This window comes from Salvelinus fontinalis, chromosome 32 (genome assembly GCF_029448725.1).
Source record: "Salvelinus fontinalis isolate EN_2023a chromosome 32, ASM2944872v1, whole genome shotgun sequence".
Classification (NCBI taxonomy): Eukaryota; Metazoa; Chordata; class Actinopteri; order Salmoniformes; family Salmonidae; genus Salvelinus; species Salvelinus fontinalis.
Window position 1 is genome coordinate 22,815,517 of NC_074696.1, and position 20,834 is coordinate 22,836,350.

Below are 20,834 nucleotides of genomic sequence, written 5' to 3' on the forward strand. Positions count from 1 at the left end.
ACCCAGTATAGAAACAGAACCCTGTGTGGGTCTGGGACATTACCCAGTATAGAAACAGAACCCTGTTGGGGTCTGGGACATTACCCAGTATAGAAACAGAACCCTGTTGTCGTCTGGGACATTACCCAGTGTAGAAACAGAACCCTGTTGTCATCTGGGACATTACCCAGTATAGAAACAGAACCCTGTTGGGGTCTGGGACATTACCCAGTATAGAAACAGAACCCTGTTGGGGTCTGGGACATTATCCAGTATAGAAACAGAACCCTGTTGTCGTCTGGGACATTACCCATTATAGAAACAGAACCCTGTTGGGGTCTGGGACATTACCCAGTATAGAAACAGAACCCTGTTGTCGTCTGGGACATTACCCAGTGTAGAAACAGAACCCTGTTGTCGTCTGGGACATTACCCAGTGTAGAAACAGAACCCTGTTGGGGTCTGGGACATTACCCAGTATAGACACAGAACCCTGTTGGGGTCTGGGACATTACCCAGTGTAGAAACAGAACCCTGTTGGGGACTGGGACATTACCCAGTATAGAAACAGAACCCTGTTGGGGTCTGGGACATTACCCAGTGTAGTAACAGAACCCTGTTGGGGTCTGGGACATTACCCAGTATAGAAACAGAACCCTGTTGGGGTCTGGGACATTATCCAGTGTAGAAACAGAACCCTGTTGTCGTCTGGGACATTACCCAGTATAGAAACAGAACCCTGTTGGGGTCTGGGACATTACCCAGTGTAGAAACAGAACCCTGTTGGGGTCTGGGACATTACCCAGTATAGAAACAGAACCCTGTTGTCGTCTGGGACATTACCCCGTATAGAAACAGAACCCTGTTGGGGTCTGGGACATTACCCAGTATAGAAACAGAACCCTGTTGTCGTCTGGGACATTACCCAGTATAGAAACAGAACCCTGTTGGGGTCTGGGACATTACCCAGTATAGAAACAGAACCCTGTTGTCGCCTGGGACATTACCCAGTATAGAAACAGAACCCTGTTGTCGTCTGGGACATTACCCAGTATAGAAACAGAACCCTGTTGTTGTCTGGGACATTACCCAGTGTAGAAACAGAACCCTGTTGGGGTCTGGGACATTATCCAGTATAGAAACAGAACCCTGTTGTCATCTGGGACATTACCCAGTATAGAAACAGAACCCTGTTGGGGTCTGGGACATTACCCAGTATAGAAACAGAACCCTGTTGTCGTCTGGGACATTACCCAGTATAGAAACAGAACCCTGTTGTCGTCTGGGACATTACCCATTATAGAAACAGAACCCTGTTGGCGTCTGGGACATTACCCAGTATAGAAACAGAACCCTGTTGTCGTCTGGGACATTACCCAGTGTAGAAACAGAACCCTGTTGTCGTCTGGGACATTACCCAGTGTAGAAACAGAACCCTGTTGGGGTCTGGGACATTACCCAGTATAGAAACAGAACCCTGTTGGGGTCTGGAACATTACCCAGTGTAGAAACAGAACCCTGTTGGGGTCTGGGACATTACCCAGTATAGAAACAGAACCCTGTTGGGGTCTGGGACATTACCCAGTGTAGTAACAGAACCCTGTTGGGGTCTGGGACATTACCCAGTATAGAAACAGAACCCTGTTGGGGTCTGGGACATTATCCAGTGTAGAAACAGAACCCTGTTGTCGTCTGGGACATTACCCAGTATAGAAACAGAACCCTGTTGGGGTCTGGGACATTACCCAGTGTAGAAACAGAACCCTGTTGGGGTCTGGGACATTACCCAGTATAGAAACAGAACCCTGTTGTCGTCTGGGACATTACCCCGTATAGAAACAGAACCCTGTTGGGGTCTGGGACATTACCCAGTATAGAAACAGAACCCTGTTGTCGTCTGGGACATTACCCAGTATAGAAACAGAACCCTGTTGGGGTCTGGGACATTACCCAGTATAGAAACAGAACCCTGTTGTCGTCTGGGACATTACCCAGTATAGAAACAGAACCCTGTTGTCGTCTGGGACATTACCCAGTATAGAAACAGAACCCTGTTGTTGTCTGGGACATTACCCAGTGTAGAAACAGAACCCTGTTGGGGTCTGGGACATTATCCAGTATAGAAACAGAACCCTGTTGTCATCTGGGACATTACCCAGTATAGAAACAGAACCCTGTTGGGGTCTGGGACATTACCCAGTATAGAAACAGAACCCTGTTGTCGTCTGGGACATTACCCAGTGTAGAAACAGAACCCTGTTGTCGTCTGGGACATTACCCAGTGTAGAAACAGAACCCTGTTGGGGTCTGGGACATTACCCAGTATAGAAACAGAACCCTGTTGGGGTCTGGGACATTACCCAGTGTAGAAACAGAACCCTGTTGGGGTCTGGGACATTACCCAGTATAGAAACAGAACCCTGTTGGGGTCTGGGACATTACCCAGTGTAGAAACAGAACCCTGTTGGGGTCTGGGACATTATCCAGTGTAGAAACAGAACCCTGTTGGGGTCTGGGACATTACCCAGTATAGAAACAGAACCCTGTTGGGGTCTGGGACATTAATCAGTGTAGAAACAGAACCCTGTTGGGGTCTGGGACATTACCCATTATAGAAACAGAACAATGTTGTCGTCTGGGACATTACCCCGTATAGAAACAGAACCCTGTTGGGGTCTGGGACATTACCCAGTATAGAAACAGAACCCTGTTGTCGTCTGGGACATTACCCAGTATAGAAACAGAACCCTGTTGGGGTCTGGGACATTACCCAGTATAGAAACAGAACCCTGTTGTCGTCTGGGACATTACCCAGTATAGAAACAGAACCCTGTTGTCGTCTGGGACATTACCCAGTATAGAAACAGAACCCTGTTGTCGTCTGGGACATTACCCAGTGTAGAAACAGAACCCTATTGGGGTCTGGGACATTACACAGTATAGAAACAGAACCCTGTTGAGGTCTGGGACATTACCCAGTATAGAAACAGAACCCTGTTGGGGTCTGGGACATTACCCCGTATAGAAACAGAACCCTGTTGGGGTCTGGGACATTACCCATTATAGAAACAGATCCCTGTTGTCGTCTGGGACATTACCCAGTATAGAAACAGAACCCTGTTGGGGTCTGGGACATTACCTAGTATAGAAACAGAACCCTGTTGGGGTCTGGGACATTACCCCGTATAGAAACAGAACCCTGTTGGGGTCTGGGACATTACCCAGTATGGAAACAGAACCCTGTTGTCGTCTGGGACATTACCCAGTATAGAAACAGAACCCTGTTGGGGTCTGGGAGATTACCCAGTATAGAAACAGAACCCTGTTGTCGTCTGGGACATTACCCAGTATAGAAACAGAACCCTGTTGGGGTCTGGGACATTACCCCGTATAGAAACAGAACCCTGTTGGGGTCTGGGACATTACCCAGTATAGAAACAGAACCCTGTTGTCGTCTGGGACATTACCCAGTATAGAAACAGAACCCTGTTGGGGTCTGGGACATTACCCATTATAGAAACAGAACCCTGTTGGGGTCTGGGACATTACCCAGTGTAGAAACAGAACCCTGTTGGGGTCTGGGACATTACCCAGTATAGAAACAGAACGCTGTTGTCGTCTGGGACATTACCCAGTATAGAAAAAGAACCCTGTTGGGGTCTGGGACATTACCAGTATAGAAACAGAACCCTGTTGGGGTCTGGGACATTACCCAGTATAGAAACAGAACCCTGTTGGGGTCTGGGACATTACCCAGTATAGAAACAGAACCCTGTTGTCGTCTGGGACATTACCCAGTATAGAAACAGAACCCTGTTGGGGTCTGGGACATTACCCAGTGTAGAAACAGAACCCTGTTGGGGTCTGGGACATTATCCAGTATAGAAACAGAACCCTGTTGTCGTCTGGGACATCACCCAGTATAGAAACAGAACCCTGTTGTCGTCTGGGACATTACCCAGTAATAAAACAGAACCCTGTTGTCGTCTGGGACATTACCCAGTATAGAAACAGAACCCTGTTGGGGTCTGGGGCATTACCCCATATAGAAACAGAACCCTGTTGGGGTCTGGGACATTACCCAGTATAGAAACAGAACCCTGTTGGGGTCTGGGACATTACCCAGTATAGAAACAGAACCCTGTTGTCGTCTGGGACATTACCCAGTATAGAAACAGAACCCTGTTGAGGTCTGGGACATTACCCAGTATAGAAACAGAACCCTGTTGGGGTCTGGGACATTACCCAGTATAGAAACAGAACCCTGTTGTCGTCTGGGACATTACCCAGTATAGAAACAGAACCCTGTTGGGGTCTGGGACATTACCCAGTATAGAAACAGAACCCTGTTGGGGTCTGGGACATTACCCAGTATAGAAACAGAACCCTGTTGTCGTCTGGGACATTACCCAGTATAGAAACAGAACCCTGTTGGGGTCTGGGACATTACCCAGTGTAGAAACAGAACCCTGTTGTCATCTGGGACATTACCCAGTATAGAAACAGAACCCTGTTGGGGTCTGGGACATTACCCAGTGTAGAAACAGAACCCTGTTGGGGTCTGGGACATTATCCAGTATAGAAACAGAACCCTGTTGTCGTCTGGGACATCACCCAGTATAGAAACAGAACCCTGTTGTCGTCTGGGACACTACCCAGTATAGAAACAGAACCCTGTTGTCGTCTGGGACATTACCCAGTATAGAAACAGAACCCTGTTGGGGTCTGGGGCATTACCCCGTATAGAAACAGAACCCTGTTGTCGTCTGGGACATTACCCAGTATAGAAACAGAACCCTGTTGAGGTCTGGGACATTACCCAGTATAGAAACAGAACCCTGTTGGGGTCTGGGACATTACCCAGTATAGAAACAGAACCCTGTTGTCGTCTGGGACATTACCCAGTATAGAAACAGAACCCTGTTGGGGTCTGGGACATTACCCAGTATAGAAACAGAACCCTGTTGGGGTCTGGGACATTACCCAGTATAGAAACAGAACCCTGTTGTCGTCTGGGACATTACCCAGTATAGAAACAGAACCCTGTTGGGGTCTGGGACATTACCCAGTGTAGAAACAGAACCCTGTTGTCATCTGGGACATTACCCAGTATAGAAACAGAACCCTGTTGGGGTCTGGGACATTACCCAGTGTAGAAACAGAACCCTGTTGGGGTCTGGGACATTACCCAGTATAGAAACAGAACCCTGTTGGGGTCTGGGACATTACCCAGTATAGAAACAGAACCCTGTTGGGGTCTGGGACATTACCCAGTATAGAAACAGAACCCTGTTGGGGTCTGGGACATTACCCATTATAGAAACAGAACCCTGTTGGTGTCTGGGACATTACCCAGTATAGAAACAGAACCCTGTTGGGGTCTTGGACATTACCCAGTATAGAAACAGAACCCTGTTGGGGTCTGGGACATTACCCATTATAGAAACAGAACCCTGTTGGGGTCTGGGACATTACCCAGTATAGAAACAGAACCCTGTTGGGGTCTGGGACATTACCCAGTATAGAAACAGAACCCTGTTGTCGTCTGGGACATTACCCAGTATAGAAACAGAACCCTGTTGGGGTCTGGGACATTATCCAGTGTAGAAACAGAACCCTGTTGGGGTCTGGGACATTATCCAGTATAGAAACAGAACCCTGTTGTCGTCTGGGACATCACCCAGTATAGAAACAGAACCCTGTTGTCGTCTGGGACATTACCCAGTATAGAAACAGAACCCTGTTGTCGTCTGGGACATTACCCAGTATAGAAACAGAACCCTGTTGGGGTCTGGGGCATTACCCCGTATAGAAACAGAACCCTGTTGGGGTCTGGGACATTACCCAGTATAGAAACAGAACCCTGTTGGGGTCTGGGACATTACCCAGTATAGAAACAGAACCCTGTTGTCGTCTGGGACATTACCCAGTATAGAAACAGAACCCTGTTGAGGTCTGGGACATTACCCAGTATAGAAACAGAACCCTGTTGGGGTCTGGGACATTACCCAGTATAGAAACAGAACCCTGTTGTCGTCTGGGACATTACCCAGTATAGAAACAGAACCCTGTTGGGGTCTGGGACATTACCCAGTATAGAAACAGAACCCTGTTGGGGTCTGGGACATTACCCAGTATAGAAACAGAACCCTGTTGTCGTCTGGGACATTACCCAGTATAGAAACAGAACCCTGTTGGGGTCTGGGACATTACCCAGTGTAGAAACAGAACCCTGTTGTCATCTGGGACATTACCCAGTATAGAAACAGAACCCTGTTGGGGTCTGGGACATTACCCAGTGTAGAAACAGAACCCTGTTGGGGTCTGGGACATTACCCAGTATAGAAACAGAACCCTGTTGGGGTCTGGGACATTACCCAGTATAGAAACAGAACCCTGTTGGGGTCTGGGACATTACCCAGTATAGAAACAGAACCCTGTTGGGGTCTGGGACATTACCCATTATAGAAACAGAACCCTGTTGGGGTCTGGGACATTACTCAGTATAGAAACAGAACCCTGTTGGGGTCTGGGACATTACCCAGTATAGAAACAGAACCCTGTTGGGGTCTGGGACATTACCCATTATAGAAACAGAACCCTGTTGGGGTCTGGGACATTACCCAGTATAGAAACAGAACCCTGTTGGGGTCTGGGACATTACCCAGTGTAGAAACAGAACCCTGTTGTCGTCTGGGACATTATCCAGTATGGATACAGAACCCTGTTGTCGTCTGGGACATTATCCAGTATAGAAACAGAACCCTGTTGGGGTCTGGGACATTACCCCGTATAGAAACAGAACCCTGTTGTCGTCTGGGACATTATCCAGTATAGAAACAGAACCCTGTTGTCGTCTGGGACATTATCCAGTATAGAAACAGAACCCTGTTGGGGTCTGGGACATTACCCAGTATAGAAACAGAACACTGTTGGGGTCTGGGACATTACCCAGTATAGAAACAGAACCCTGTTGGGGTCTGGGACATTACCCAGTATAGAAACAGAACCCTGTTGTCGTCTGGGACATTACCCAGTATAGAAACAGAACCCTGTTGGGGTCTGGGACATTACCCAGTGTAGAAACAGAACCCTGTTGTCATCTGGGACATTACCCAGTATAGAAACAGAACCCTGTTGGGGTCTGGGACATTACCCAGTGTAGAAACAGAACCCTGTTGGGGTCTGGGACATTACCCAGTATAGAAACAGAACCCTGTTGGGGTCTGGGACATTACCCAGTATAGAAACAGAACCCTGTTGGGGTCTGGGACATTACCCAGTATAGAAACAGAACCCTGTTGGGGTCTGGGACATTACCCATTATAGAAACAGAACCCTGTTGGGGTCTGGGACATTACCCAGTATAGAAACAGAACCCTGTTGGGGTCTGGGACATTACCCAGTATAGAAACAGAACCCTGTTGGGGTCTGGGACATTACCCATTATAGAAACAGAACCCTGTTGGGGTCTGGGACATTACCCAGTATAGAAACAGAACCCTGTTGGGGTCTGGGACATTACCCAGTGTAGAAACAGAACCCTGTTGTCGTCTGGGACATTATCCAGTATGGATACAGAACCCTGTTGTCGTCTGGGACATTATCCAGTATAGAAACAGAACCCTGTTGGGGTCTGGGACATTACCCCGTATAGAAACAGAACCCTGTTGTCGTCTGGGACATTATCCAGTATAGAAACAGAACCCTGTTGTCGTCTGGGACATTATCCAGTATAGAAACAGAACCCTGTTGGGGTCTGGGACATTACCCAGTATAGAAACAGAACACTGTTGGGGTCTGGGACATTACCCAGTATAGAAACAGAACCCTGTTGGGGTCTGGGATATTACCCAGTATAGAAACAGAACCCTGTTGTCGTCTGGGACATTATCCAGTATAGAAACAGAACCCTGTTGTCGTCTGGGACATTATCCAGTATAAAAACAGAACCCTGTTGGGGTCTGGGACATTATCCAGTATAGAAACAGAACCCTGTTGGGGTCTGGGATATTACCCAGTATAGAAACAGAACCCTGTTGTCGTCTGGGACATTATCCAGTATAGAAACAGAACCCTGTTGTCGTCTGGGACATTATCCAGTATAAAAACAGAACCCTGTTGGGGTTCTGGGACATTACCCAGTATAGAAACAGAACACTGTAGCAGCTCATTGATCTCTGACCAACGTGCAGAGTCAGAGGGAACATACAAATCAAATCAAATGTTATTTGTCATATGCGCCGAATACAACGAGTGTAGACCTTACAGTGAAATGCTTACTTTCAAGCTCTTATCCAACAATGGAGTTCAAGAAATATAGTTAAGAAAATATTTACTAAATAAACTAAAGTAAAAAATAAAATAGAATGTAACAAATAAAATACCAATAACAATGCTATATACAGGGGGTACCGGTACCGAGTCAATATGCGGGGTACAGGTTAGTCGAGGTCATTTGTACATGTAGGTAGGGGTAAAATGACTATCCATAGATAATTACCAGCGAGTAGCAGCTGTAAATAGTCCAGGTGGCCATTTTATTAATTGTTCAACGGTCATATGGCTTGGGGGTAGAAGCTGTTAAGGAGCCTTTTGGACCTAGACATGGCGCTCCGGTACCGCTTGCTGGAAATTTGGCCCCAGTGATGTACACACTACCCTCTGTAGCGCCTTACGGTCGGATGCCGAGAAGTTTCCATACCAGGCGGTGACGCAACCAGTCAGGATGCTCTCGATGGTGCAGCTGTAGAACTTTGAGGATCTGGAACCCATGCCTAATCTTTCCAGTCTCATGAGGAGGACACTTCCCTTAGACTGGCAATCACTTCCTTCCTGGTTTAATTAAACATGCTGCTATAATCAAAGGTGTGTGTGTGGGGGGGAGACAGAGAGATAATAGGGAGAGATGGATAGAGAGATGGAGGGAGAGAGGGAGAGAGGTGGAGGGAGGGGTTGTCCAGACCGTTTTCACACTTGCTTTGACCAACAGACAATAGAAATAAAACAGCTGAACATAACAGTATGACAGTGGAAGGGAGGACAGTAGCAGATGACCCAACTGTGGTTTGTGACTACTATGATTTCCCATTGTAGACAATTAAATTGCAGTAATTATGTTACTGATTTACTATCTGGTAATGTGGTTACCAGTTTTCAGAATATCCAATATCAATGTTCTAGACACGTTTCCCATTAAAACGTGTTCAAAACATTAATATCTTATATTTTGAGAACCTGGCAACCATGTACTGTGCACGTTTGGTGTGACGTTGATGGAATACTCTCCTAACAGTCAGGAAACTGAGCATTATTGCAACATTCCAATGAAACATGTCTAGAACATTCATATACAGTGGCAAGAAAAAGTATGTGAACCCTTTGTAAATACCTGGATTTCTGCATAAATTGGTCATAAAATGTGACCTGATCTTCATCTAGGTCTCAGCAATAGACAAATACAGTCTGCTTAAACTAATAACACACAAACAATTACTCATTTTCATGTTTTATTGAACACACCTGCACTGTGTAAACATTCACAGTGCAGGGTGGTTAAGTATGTGAACCCTTGGATTTAATAACTGATTGACCCTCCTTTGGCAGCAATAACCTCAATCAAACGTTTTCTGTAGTTGCGGATCAGACCGCAACGGTCAGGAGGAATTTTGGACCATTCCTCTTTACAAAACTGTTTCAGTTCTGCGATATTCTTGGGATGTCTGGTGTGAACCGCTCTCTTGAGGTCATGCCACAGCATCTCAATCGGGTTGAGGTCAGGACTCTGACTGGGCCAATCCAGAAGGCGTATTTTCTTCTTGTTGAAGACATTCTGCTTTTGATTTACTTCTGTGTTTTGGGTCGTTGTCCTGTTGCATCACCCACCTTCTGTTGAGCTTCAATTGGCGGTCAGATAGCCCAACATTCTCCTGCAAAATGTCTTGATAAACTTGAGAATTCATTTTTCCGTCGATGATAGCAAGCTGTCCAGGCCCTGAGGCAGCAAAGCAGCTCCAAACCATGATGCTTCCTCCACCATACTTTACAGTGGGGATGAGGTTTTGATGTTGGTGTGCTGTGCCTTTTTTTCTCCACACATAGTGTTGTGTGTTCCTTCCAAACAACTCAACGCTAGTTTCATCTGTACACAGAATATTTTGCCAGTATCACTGTGGAATATCCAGGTGCTCTTCTGCGATCTTCAGACATGCAGCAATGTTTTTTTTGGACAGCAGTGGCTTCTTCCGTGGTGTTCTCCCATGAACACCATTCTTGTTTAGTGTTTCACGTATCGTAGACTCATCAACAGAGATGTTAGCATGTCCCAGAGATTTCTGTAAGTCTTTAGCTGACACCTCATTGAGCATTCTGTGCTGTGCTCTTGCAGTCATCTTTGCAGGACGGCGACTCCAAGGGAGAGTAGCAACAGTTTTAAACTTTCTACATTTATAGACAACAAGGCAGCTCTAACCAATATCTCCAATCTTGTCTCATTGATTGGACTCTGACTCCAAATAGCTTTTGGAAAAGTCATTAGCCTAGGGGTTCACATACTTTTTCCAACCTACACTGTGAATGTTTAAATAATGTATTCAATATAGAAAAGAAAAATACAATCATTTGTGTGTTATTAGTTTAAGCACACTATGTTTGTCTATTGTTGTGACTTAGATCCAGGTAATTCCAAAGGGTTCACATACTTTTTCTTGCCACCGTAAGATATTCTGAGAACACGTTGTTGGTAAGTTCTGTTTGACATTAAAAGGGAATTGTCTCTTGGAAACAATCCACTGGAATATTCTTATGAAAGCATTAGGTGATGACCTAATGAAACTCTTAAGGGGAAATTCTCTAACGGAGTGGAAACGTTTGTTGTTAGCTGGTTTGTCACCTCCTGTTGCTCTGTCATATTAGTCATTTTGAAGGCGGCTTCAGGGCCTATAGGACTGTCTTATTGTTATCTGAAGAGCCTGTCCTGTTCATGGTAAAAACTCTTTATTCTACATCTATGTGAACATGTCAGGACATAGAGACATTGTTCCTCCTCCTCCTCCTCTCGTCTGGTGGGGTGGGTGAAGTTGCCAGGACGACAGGCCTCTGCTTCAGAGTGGGATGTTGTTGGCTGGAGTTGTTCTGTTGTGGTGTGGGTTACACTAGTGCTTGGATTGGTTGACCGTGTGCAGAGTGGCCCAGCAAACCGAGTGGCTCAGTGGGCTAAGGCACTGTATTTCAGTGCTAGAGGTGGCACTACAGACCCGGGTTTGATCCCGGGCTGAATCACTACCGGCCGTGATTGGATGTCCCATAGGGCGGCACACAATTGGCCCAGCGTTGTCTAGGTTAGGGGAGGGTTTGGTCGGGGTAGGTCATCATTGTAAATAAGAATTTGTTCTTAACTGACTTAGTTAAATAAAGGTTAAATAAAAAAATGTGTGGGTTAGGTTGTGGTTTGTTAGAACGTTTGGGAGAAGGTAAAACCTTTGAGATAAGACATCTCATTTTCACATTGTTGACATTATCTGTCTGCAAGTCTGAAAATACATACATAATATCACATTATTATATTCAATCCTAGCTCAAATAGATTCTAAATGTACCAATATTGTCACGCCCTGACCTTAGAGAGCCTTTTTAATGTCTCTTTTTGGTTTGGTCAGGGTGTGATTTGGGTGTGCATTTTATGTTCTGTTTTCTATGTTTTTGTATTTCAATGTTTTGGCCGGGTATGGTTCTCAATCAGGGACAGCTGTCTATCGTTGTCTCTGAGTGGGAATCATACTTAGGCAGCCTTTTTCCCTTTTGTGATTGTGGGAAGTTATCTTTGTTAGGGGCACTATAGCCCTTGTAGGTTCACGGTCATTTTTGTTATTTCTTGTTTTGTTGGCGACATTTTAACAAATAAAAGAAAATGTACGCTAACCACGCTGCACCTTGGTCTCCTTCCGACGACGGCCGTGACAAATATTAAAAATGAAGGAACTAGCTTTAAGCTCTACATGGTGTTATGGAATCTCATTACAAGGTGGTGATCATAAAGGCACTGGTATCCAGTGAGCTTGTCACGTTCCTGACCTATTTCTGTTAATTTGTTATATGTTTAGTTGGTCAGGACGTGAGTTTGGGTGGGAATTCAATGTTTTCTGTTTCTGTGTTGGTTTTGGGTTGCCTGGTATGGCTCTTAATTAGAGACAGGTGTTTGGCGTTCCTCTAATTAAGAGTCATATTTAGGTAGGCATTGTCACAGTGTTCGTTGTGGGTGATTGTCTTCTGTGTCTGTGTAATTGTTTGCACCATACGGGACTGTTACGGTTTGTTCGGTTTGTGTAGTCTAATTGTCCTATTCGTGCGTTCTTGTTGTTTTATGTAAGTTCGTCGTATAGGTCTGTCTACACCGTTTTGTTATTTTGTTAGTTTATACAAGTTCGTGTCTATGTTAAACGCTTGTAGCCTGTGTGTGCACATCGTTTATTTAGCTTCACGATCGTTTTCTTGTTTTTGTTAAATAAATATGTGTTCAAACTTCGCTGCGCCTTGGTTCCCTCAATACTCCTCCTCTTCCGAAGATGAAGAGGAGGAGGACCGCCGTTACAGAGCTGAACCATAGGAACTAGAGGTTGATCAGATTAGTAGTGCACCAGTAGTGCACCAGACACACTGCTGCCTAATCTCTGACGGCAGCCCAAATGGCACCCTATCCCATACATAGTGTACTACTTTTGACCAGAGCCATATGGGGCCCTGGTCAAAAGTAGTTCACTTTGTAGGGAATGAGGTGCCATTTGGGGCTCAGACTCAGGAACGCAGACCTGTCATGTGAGGAGCTCTGTCCTGTAAAGTTATGTCCTTTTTCCACACAGCAGCATTCCTTCATTTCTCCTTCATCCTCCCTCTCTCTGGCGCACACACACTCCCCCAAACACACCCACCACACGCATGCGCTCAAAAGGGTACAGATACACACAACCCCCACTTCCCCACAAGCACAAGCAGACACACCCCTTATCATGTGACCGACTCAACGAGCACATTCCACATTCCTTTATGTTCTTACTGTTTAACTGTTTTGAACCACATGAGTGGAATTATGCTCATATCCCGTGAGAGAGACTGAGTGTGTTATGTTATGTAACAAGACATGGCCCTTGCAGACACAGAGCCACTTCCTTAACCTTGGTTTCCATTCCGTTAGGAACATACAGTACGTACAGTCCTCCTAAATTACAATTCACTGCATCACTAATGGAAGGACATGGTTATTGGATGCCATGTACTTTCTATCCCATTCCCTTATTTTACCACTTGACCATGTACACATATATACTGAACAAAAATATAAACACAACTTGTAAAGTGTTGTCCCATGATTCATGAGCTGAAATGACAAAAGCTTATTTCTCTCAATTTTTGTGCACCAATTTGTTTACATCCCTGTTAACGAGCATTACTCCTTTGCCAAGATAATATACAGTATCCACCTGACAGGTGTGACATATTAGGTGTGATTAAACAGATTCTTGAATACACAGGTGCACCTTGTGCTGGGGACAATAAAAGGCCACTCGGAAAGTTGTCACACAACACAATGCCACAGATGTCTCAAGTTTTGAGGGAGCGTGCAATTGGCATGCTGACTGCAGGAATGTCCACCAGAGCTTATGCCAGAGAATACCATCTTCATTTCTCTACCATAAGCTACCTCCAAATTCATTTTAGAGAATTTGGCCATACATCCAACTGTCCGCTCAACCCACAGACCAAGTGTAACAATGCCAGCCCAGGACTTCCACATCTGCTTCTTCACCTGCTGGATCGTCTGAGGAGGGGATGTTGGGGGGCAACAATTTCAAAGGAAATCAGTCAATTGAAATAAATTCATTGGGCCCTAATCTTAGGTCTATGTAATTTGTCTGCTCATGGATTTCAGTATGTGGGTGTAATAAAACTTGAATTTGATATGCTACAGTAACATCACCATTGTTATGAATAGGCCCACAAGTGGAAACAACTCATGATTTAATGCAAAAGCACAGTGGATATGTGTTACAGGGTGTACCACTACTGCTACAGGGAGTTGTAATCACCTTGTGCAGCTAGTAAATTCCTGTGTAGCCTAACATCATGAGATTTACCACTGGCCCTATGGAGCTCAGTGTTGACCTGAACCATGTGTGGTCTGCAACCCATCATTGCTGGTTAGTATACTAGTATTTGGCCCAAATGACACCCTATTCCCCTTGCAGTGCAGTACTTTTAACCAGGGCTCTGGTCAAAAGTAGTTCGCTATATAGGGAATAGGGTGCCACTTGGGAAACACTCCTGCTAATCACAAGGGGTCGCAGGTAGGGGCCTTTCTTTTCCTCCTAAGTGACAGGGCAGTACTTCTCTCTCAACAGCTGGCACTAAGTGGACTTTGGTTGGTTGGGATTAGGCCCTCTGAGAAAAACGAGATTACCCAGCATTTATACACCATTACATCATTAAAAAATGAAAATCTCAATCTCCCACACAGACAGGAAAAGATTGCAAATGGAGGGCGGATACAGGAAGGGAATTGGACAGGATGGAGGTCAACTTGGGGAGAAAAGGAGAGAGGAAGATAGTGGACATAGATTAAGCTCAGTTAATGAATGAAGTGGATGGATGGAGTGATGGGATGGATGGATAAATGGAGAGATCATGGAGGATTTGAGGCGTGAGGTGGAAGGTTTATTTCCTGGGTGAGAGTGTGTCATATAAGGGCATAGCCCAGTGCTCCAGACAGGAAGGAGGCAGGCAGAGAGGGTAGAGGGACACTCTGTCCCAAAGGGCCGAGCCGTACAGGACACCACCCCCTCCCATGCTGCAACAACAGCTGGAAGCAGGAGGTTGGAGCTGCAGGAACAGTTATGACAGTATGGTGGTATCCCAAATGGCACACTATTCCCTATTTAGTGCACTACTTTTGACCAGGGCCCATAGCTATGGTCAAAAGTAGTGCACTATATAGGGAAATGGGTGCCATTTGGGATGTAACAATGACAGTTATCTTTCGCAGAACACAACACAAACAACAGGCCAAAACATAAATCATGTTCTGTTTTTATGGATTATAAACTCTGTTCTGAATCCAGAGTACAGAAGAGCTTAAAATGGTTACAGTACGACAGAGCAGAAAGGCTCAGGGAAATAAAAAGGAAGAATAACAGGGTCATTCCACAAAATGAGTGCCTTTTGCGTCCCTTTTGATATTCTAAGTAGAAATTGTGCACCAATATTGCATTTTAAAAGCCTGTTATATTAAATGAAGTGCCCTTTAATACAGATCAGATGGAGAATTCAATAAATAAGATTTTTAATATGAATAAAGACTTGCTATAGTGCCAAAATTCAGCATTTTGACGTTCCTCTGTGTACCCTATGTGACTTCTAGGAACATTTTAACCCACCATCATTGTAAAGCCCTAATCATTTGGTTGCTTTAAACAAAGTAATTTCTCCAGATAATTTTTATTTCCTGTGATTAATTTATGCCTGGCCCTCATTTTAAGGTCATCCCTGTCGCGTGAACTGAACTCTCGTTTTAATATGGTGAAACTATCCTTTTTAAAATATTTCTTTCTAAATAAACATTGAACACCTAAGAGTAAAATCATTGTGTAAAAACATGTTAGCTGGTTTTACACTTTTTGGGCATTTTCTGGTGTTTTGTGGTGGAATACTGAGCGTGTCGAACATAACACATCAACCCTGTCACCCATAGATAGTCAGACTAGAAATGTTTTAACAATAATTTAAAAAAAAGCTTGCATTCAAATGCCCCTGTCACAGGGCCCTGTCAATGGCTGATTTAAAATATCTTCGATGTTAAGTCCCTTGTTTAGGAGACCTGCGTGGTTCGGGTACCGGTCCCAGCCAACATTTTCTCTTATAAATCTATCTGTGGACACCGTAGATCGCAATGGCTTGCATTGAGCGATAGCTCTGATTCTATTTTGCCTGTGTGAAGCAGGATGTGAAATCTGACACCACTTGAAGATGGGATGTCCTACCATTTCATTTGTTTTTTCGACTGTCCATCCACTCCTGACTGAACCATACGTCATAGTCACTAACAACGCATATGCCTTACATCGTAACACAGCAGGAGAGTGGTTTTGTCTCTGTAGCACGTTCAGAGATCGATTTATAGCCAGTAATCTAAACTAATTCATAGATTTTAAACAAAAAACACTTTCTGTTTGTCATAGATGGAAAGAAAAATATTAATATGTGATGAAAGGCGAGTTCCTAACAAGTTCAGGAAGCCTAGCTAGAGCTCTGTGAGACATTCAAAGCGATGGGGGCAGACTTTATGATCAAGAGAGACCTTTAGAAAACATGCACATTTTCTCTAACAGTAAATATACAGGCTTGTATTTAACAGTTATAAGGTGAAATCTTATAGTCAGTCATTTTATAAATTGATTATACTATATTTAGAGAAAATAAGTCATTTCAAGCCTTGTTCATACAGTTTTGTTGAATAGGAAATACATCATAATATCGTCAACACTGTTACAGTCAACCCTGTTATGGTTAACACCGTTACGGTCAACCCTGTCACTTTATTTGGCACTTATTATAGTATTTGTTATTTATTTAACCTCTTGAGATGGGAAAACAAGTTTTTAATGAAGTTGAACATGCTCTTTATGCCAGAATGTAAAAATTAGGTAAAATACATTTTCACGAAGTTACACTTCTACAAGGTGCAACGGCCCAACAACAAGAGGTCTCTTTAGGCCATATGGAATATGCCATGCAAAGACACCTGCCTTGGTCTATGATCCTCGTAAATTGATTTAATTGAAAATGGGTGCTGATATTTTCCTCCTCAATGATTGACAGATGGAACTGATTAATGGCCTCTGTTTTTTAGATTACCTCGGGTCCAATGTGTGTGTTCATAATGGAAGAGAATCTTTGGGAAGTCGGGAATTGTATTTTTATGATAAGCCTGTTCCCGTCAGGCTCAGAACAGTACAGTATGAGAGAGAGGGTGACCTGGACATTACCGTCTGCAGATATGCTGTTTCCTTGGCCCTGACTCGAGTGTGTCTGGCTAATAATAGCTAGCTTCCCTCCCAATGGAGAGAACTTCAGACATCTGGTGTTGTATGCGTTTGTCATCCCTCCTTTTCCGACAGCTTTACAGCGCTGATTAAGAGTTCACAATGAGACAATTGTTTTTTTTCTCCATTAAATCTTCTCTGAAGTTTTTCCATTGAGGCCAGTCAGGCCATTGAGGCATGGTTTGGAGCCCTCTCATTGACTTTGACTTTAGCATGGTCCTAGATCAATTGGTCATTGTCATGTCAATGGCACAAACAGGGAGTAGGGTGTAGTTGCCCCTAGATGCTGATCTTGGGTCAGTTTTACATTTCCCCTACTAATGGTTAAGATTGGGGGAGTGGAAGCTGATCCTAGATCTATGCCTAGGGGAAACTTCACCCTGAAGAGGTTATTGTTACACAAACTGGGGCCAGGCTTAGCCATTCTTCCTTGTGAAACCTGGTGGTAGTGCCAGGGAAGAGGGGGGAGGTGTCTACAGTGGATCGATCCCATGGGATCTGGAACAGAGATAATGGTGTTAAAACCAATCCAGCTGGTCCCAGAGACCAGATCAGACCAGTGCCCCTCTTGAGTCATTGAGAGAGTTGAGCCTAGGCCTAATCACTGAGCGGGATCATGGATGGGATGGCGTGCCAATCGGTCACACGGTCAGATATCATATGGTGGGAGCCTGGGAAGAGGGTTGACTTATAATGTTAGATAGAAAATTGTCTGCATCATTTCAGGTCCCCCATATATTTTAGGTTTCTACTTCCAGCTTATACATACTATATACATTATACGGACACATTGTATTTTACAATAGTTATCTTTTGTTTGTTTTTTATCCCATCCTTCAGCAACCCTCAACCCCTCCCATCTATCTCTGAAGACCCTCCAGTTTTGATTTCTATTTGCGATATATTTTTAACTGTTGTTTCACAAAAGTTCTGAACCTATACACATTTTACGGACACAGTATATTTTACATTAGTTATCGTGTTGTTTTCAGTCTCACCCTTCAGCTCCACTCAACCCCTCCCATCTACAGTTAATTCGGAAAGTATTCAGACCCTGTTGACTATTTCCACATTTTGTTACATTACAGCCTTATTCAAGGAGTCTTTTGACAGCCTTACTTATTCATCGTGTCTTTGCCAGTGACTGATGTGGTGTACTCCTCAATGCCATCAGAATAATCCCGGAACATGTTCCATCTTTAAGTTGTCTAACTAATCTTTGCAGGTTAGCATTTTTTGCCATGAATCGTGTTATGGAGGCAGCACTGCAGTGGTCACTAGCTGCCACAGTCACAAAGTAATTTCTGTTTCCATAAATGTTTACAATATATACCCAATTTTTACCTTGCAGGTGGCCCATTTAGCAAAAATCGATCAATTCTGCCTCCATGGCAAAATTCATGACAGTAAACATCAACCTGCCTGACCGGCACCCTCTGTCTAATATTGCAAAAGGACAAGTAATCTGACAGGGCTAGACAGAGACTTCTGTAACTTTGAATAAGCGTGGGAGTTGATGATGGCCGAGACCTTGCCTTGCCACTGAGCTACTGAATGGAAATTCACCACAAGAGGTTCCCATGGTTACCACACTCCCGCCCGCTTGCTCAACTGGCCTCAGCTGAAGCTGATTGGTTGAGCCAGGGCACTTAGCAACCAGATCCCCACTTAGCCTGAATCCAGCGTGTACTTTGGCGTTCAACAGCAGGTCAAAGGTCAAATGTATCCTGATTCGTGACCGACCTCCAACCAACCAGTAACCTACCAGGCGGTTGGCTAACAGGTTAAAAAGAGTATTAGGCCCAACTCATCGACAAAGACAATAGTCTTAATAGGAGTTGATATCTAACTCAGCAATAGGTGTCCCTTCCCACATCAATCAAAATCATAAGAAGCCATGTAATGGCTTGGTTACCAGATTCAAATAAAATCAAATGCCCAATATTTGTCACGTGAGCCGAATACAACAGGTGCAGACTTTACCATGAAATGCTTACTTACAAGCCCTTTCCCAATAATGCAGAGTTAAAAAGAAAAATTTGCCTCCCCAAAAAGGAAAGAAATAGTAACACAATAAAATATCAATAACAAGACTATATACAAGGAGTATCGGGTGCAGGGGTAATATACACATGTCATGTAGGTAGGGGTAAAAGCGACTAGGCAATCAGGATAGATAATAAATAGAGTAGCAGTGTATGTGATGAGTGTGAAAAAGTGTGTCAATGTGTATGTGTTTTGTGTGTGTGAGCGTATGTAGCGTGTGAGTATGTGTGTGTTGTAGGCCGAGTGTAGTATGTGTGAGTGTGTGGGTAGAGTCCAGTGAGTGTGCATAGAGCCAGTGCAAGAGAGTCAGCAGCAGTCTTATGTCTTGGGGGCAGAAGCTGTTCATGAGCCTTTTGGTCCCAGACCTGGTGCTGTGGTACCGCTTTCCATTCAGTAGCAGAGAGAACAGTGTATGACTTGGGTGGCTGGAGTCTTTGACCATTTTTAAGGTCTTCCTCTGACACCGCCTGATATATAGGTCCTGGATGGCAGGGATCTCAGCCCCAGTGATGTACTGGGCCGTATGCACTTCCTTCTGAACCGCCTTATGGTCGGATGCCTAGATTGAGGTCAGTTTGAGCAACATAACAACTACACAAGTCTCAAAGACTCAAACCAGAGAAACAAAGTCTGATTGAGCATGGTAAACTCATAATAACCAAAAGAGGAGACTGACCGATGTTGTTCTCTGCACTGTTGCTACCGTGCTTATAATCATAGTGTACGGAAGAAAAAAAATCTACATTCTTTAAGCCCCACAAGGCCTGCAGTGTCAGCTGAAACATGTTGTACTGTATTTAGAACTAAACTGCCTTTAACTGCCTAGGTAACTGACTAAAACATTAAAACTAAAGTGCTAGGAGACAAAACATCAAAGGTAATCTGATAACATTAGTGGTAGGTACACTCAGGCACAAGGAATGTGTTGGAGTTAAAGGTTATATTTTGAAAAACATTATCCAAAACCCCTCACCTCAGCACTCAAAAGAAGTGCAATGACAGGATATTTCATATCCATTTATTACAGTCCAGGGAAGGAACAGAAGGAAATAGCATTTTCCTATTAGTCACCCCTCATTTAATTTCCTGGTTGGCCACCTAGATAGATCAAAACATGTCCAATGTTCATTCACTTGTGAGGGTCTGGCCAATCTGTGAGCCTCTTTTATCTCTGGCCAGTCCTTTCCCAGGAGGTCGAGTGACTTCCTCATTGTAACGTTCGTCGTCTGAAGATGAGGAATCATCGGACCAAAGCGCAGCGTGGTAAGTGTTAATGTTATTAATTTATTAAAACAGAACACTAAACAAAATAACAAAGAGAATGAACGAAACGAAACAGTTCTCTCTGGTACAGACACAAAGACAGAAAACAACAACCCACAAAACACAGGTGGGTGTCACGATCGTCAATGGGAGAGAGAGAGGACCAAGGCGCAGCGTGTGAAAAATACATCTTCTCTTTATTTCGAAGAAGAAAAAACTAAACAAAACAACAAATAGACGAACGTGAAGCTATCAAAACCTAAGTGCAAACATGCAACATAGACACAGACAATTACCCACAAATGCATGGTGCCTATGGCTGCCTTAAATATGGCTCCCAATCAGAGACAAATGAAAGACATCTGTCTCTGATTGAGAACCACTCAGGCAACCATAGACATACCTAGAAACATTCACTCAACCATAGACATACCTAGAAACATTCACTCAACACAA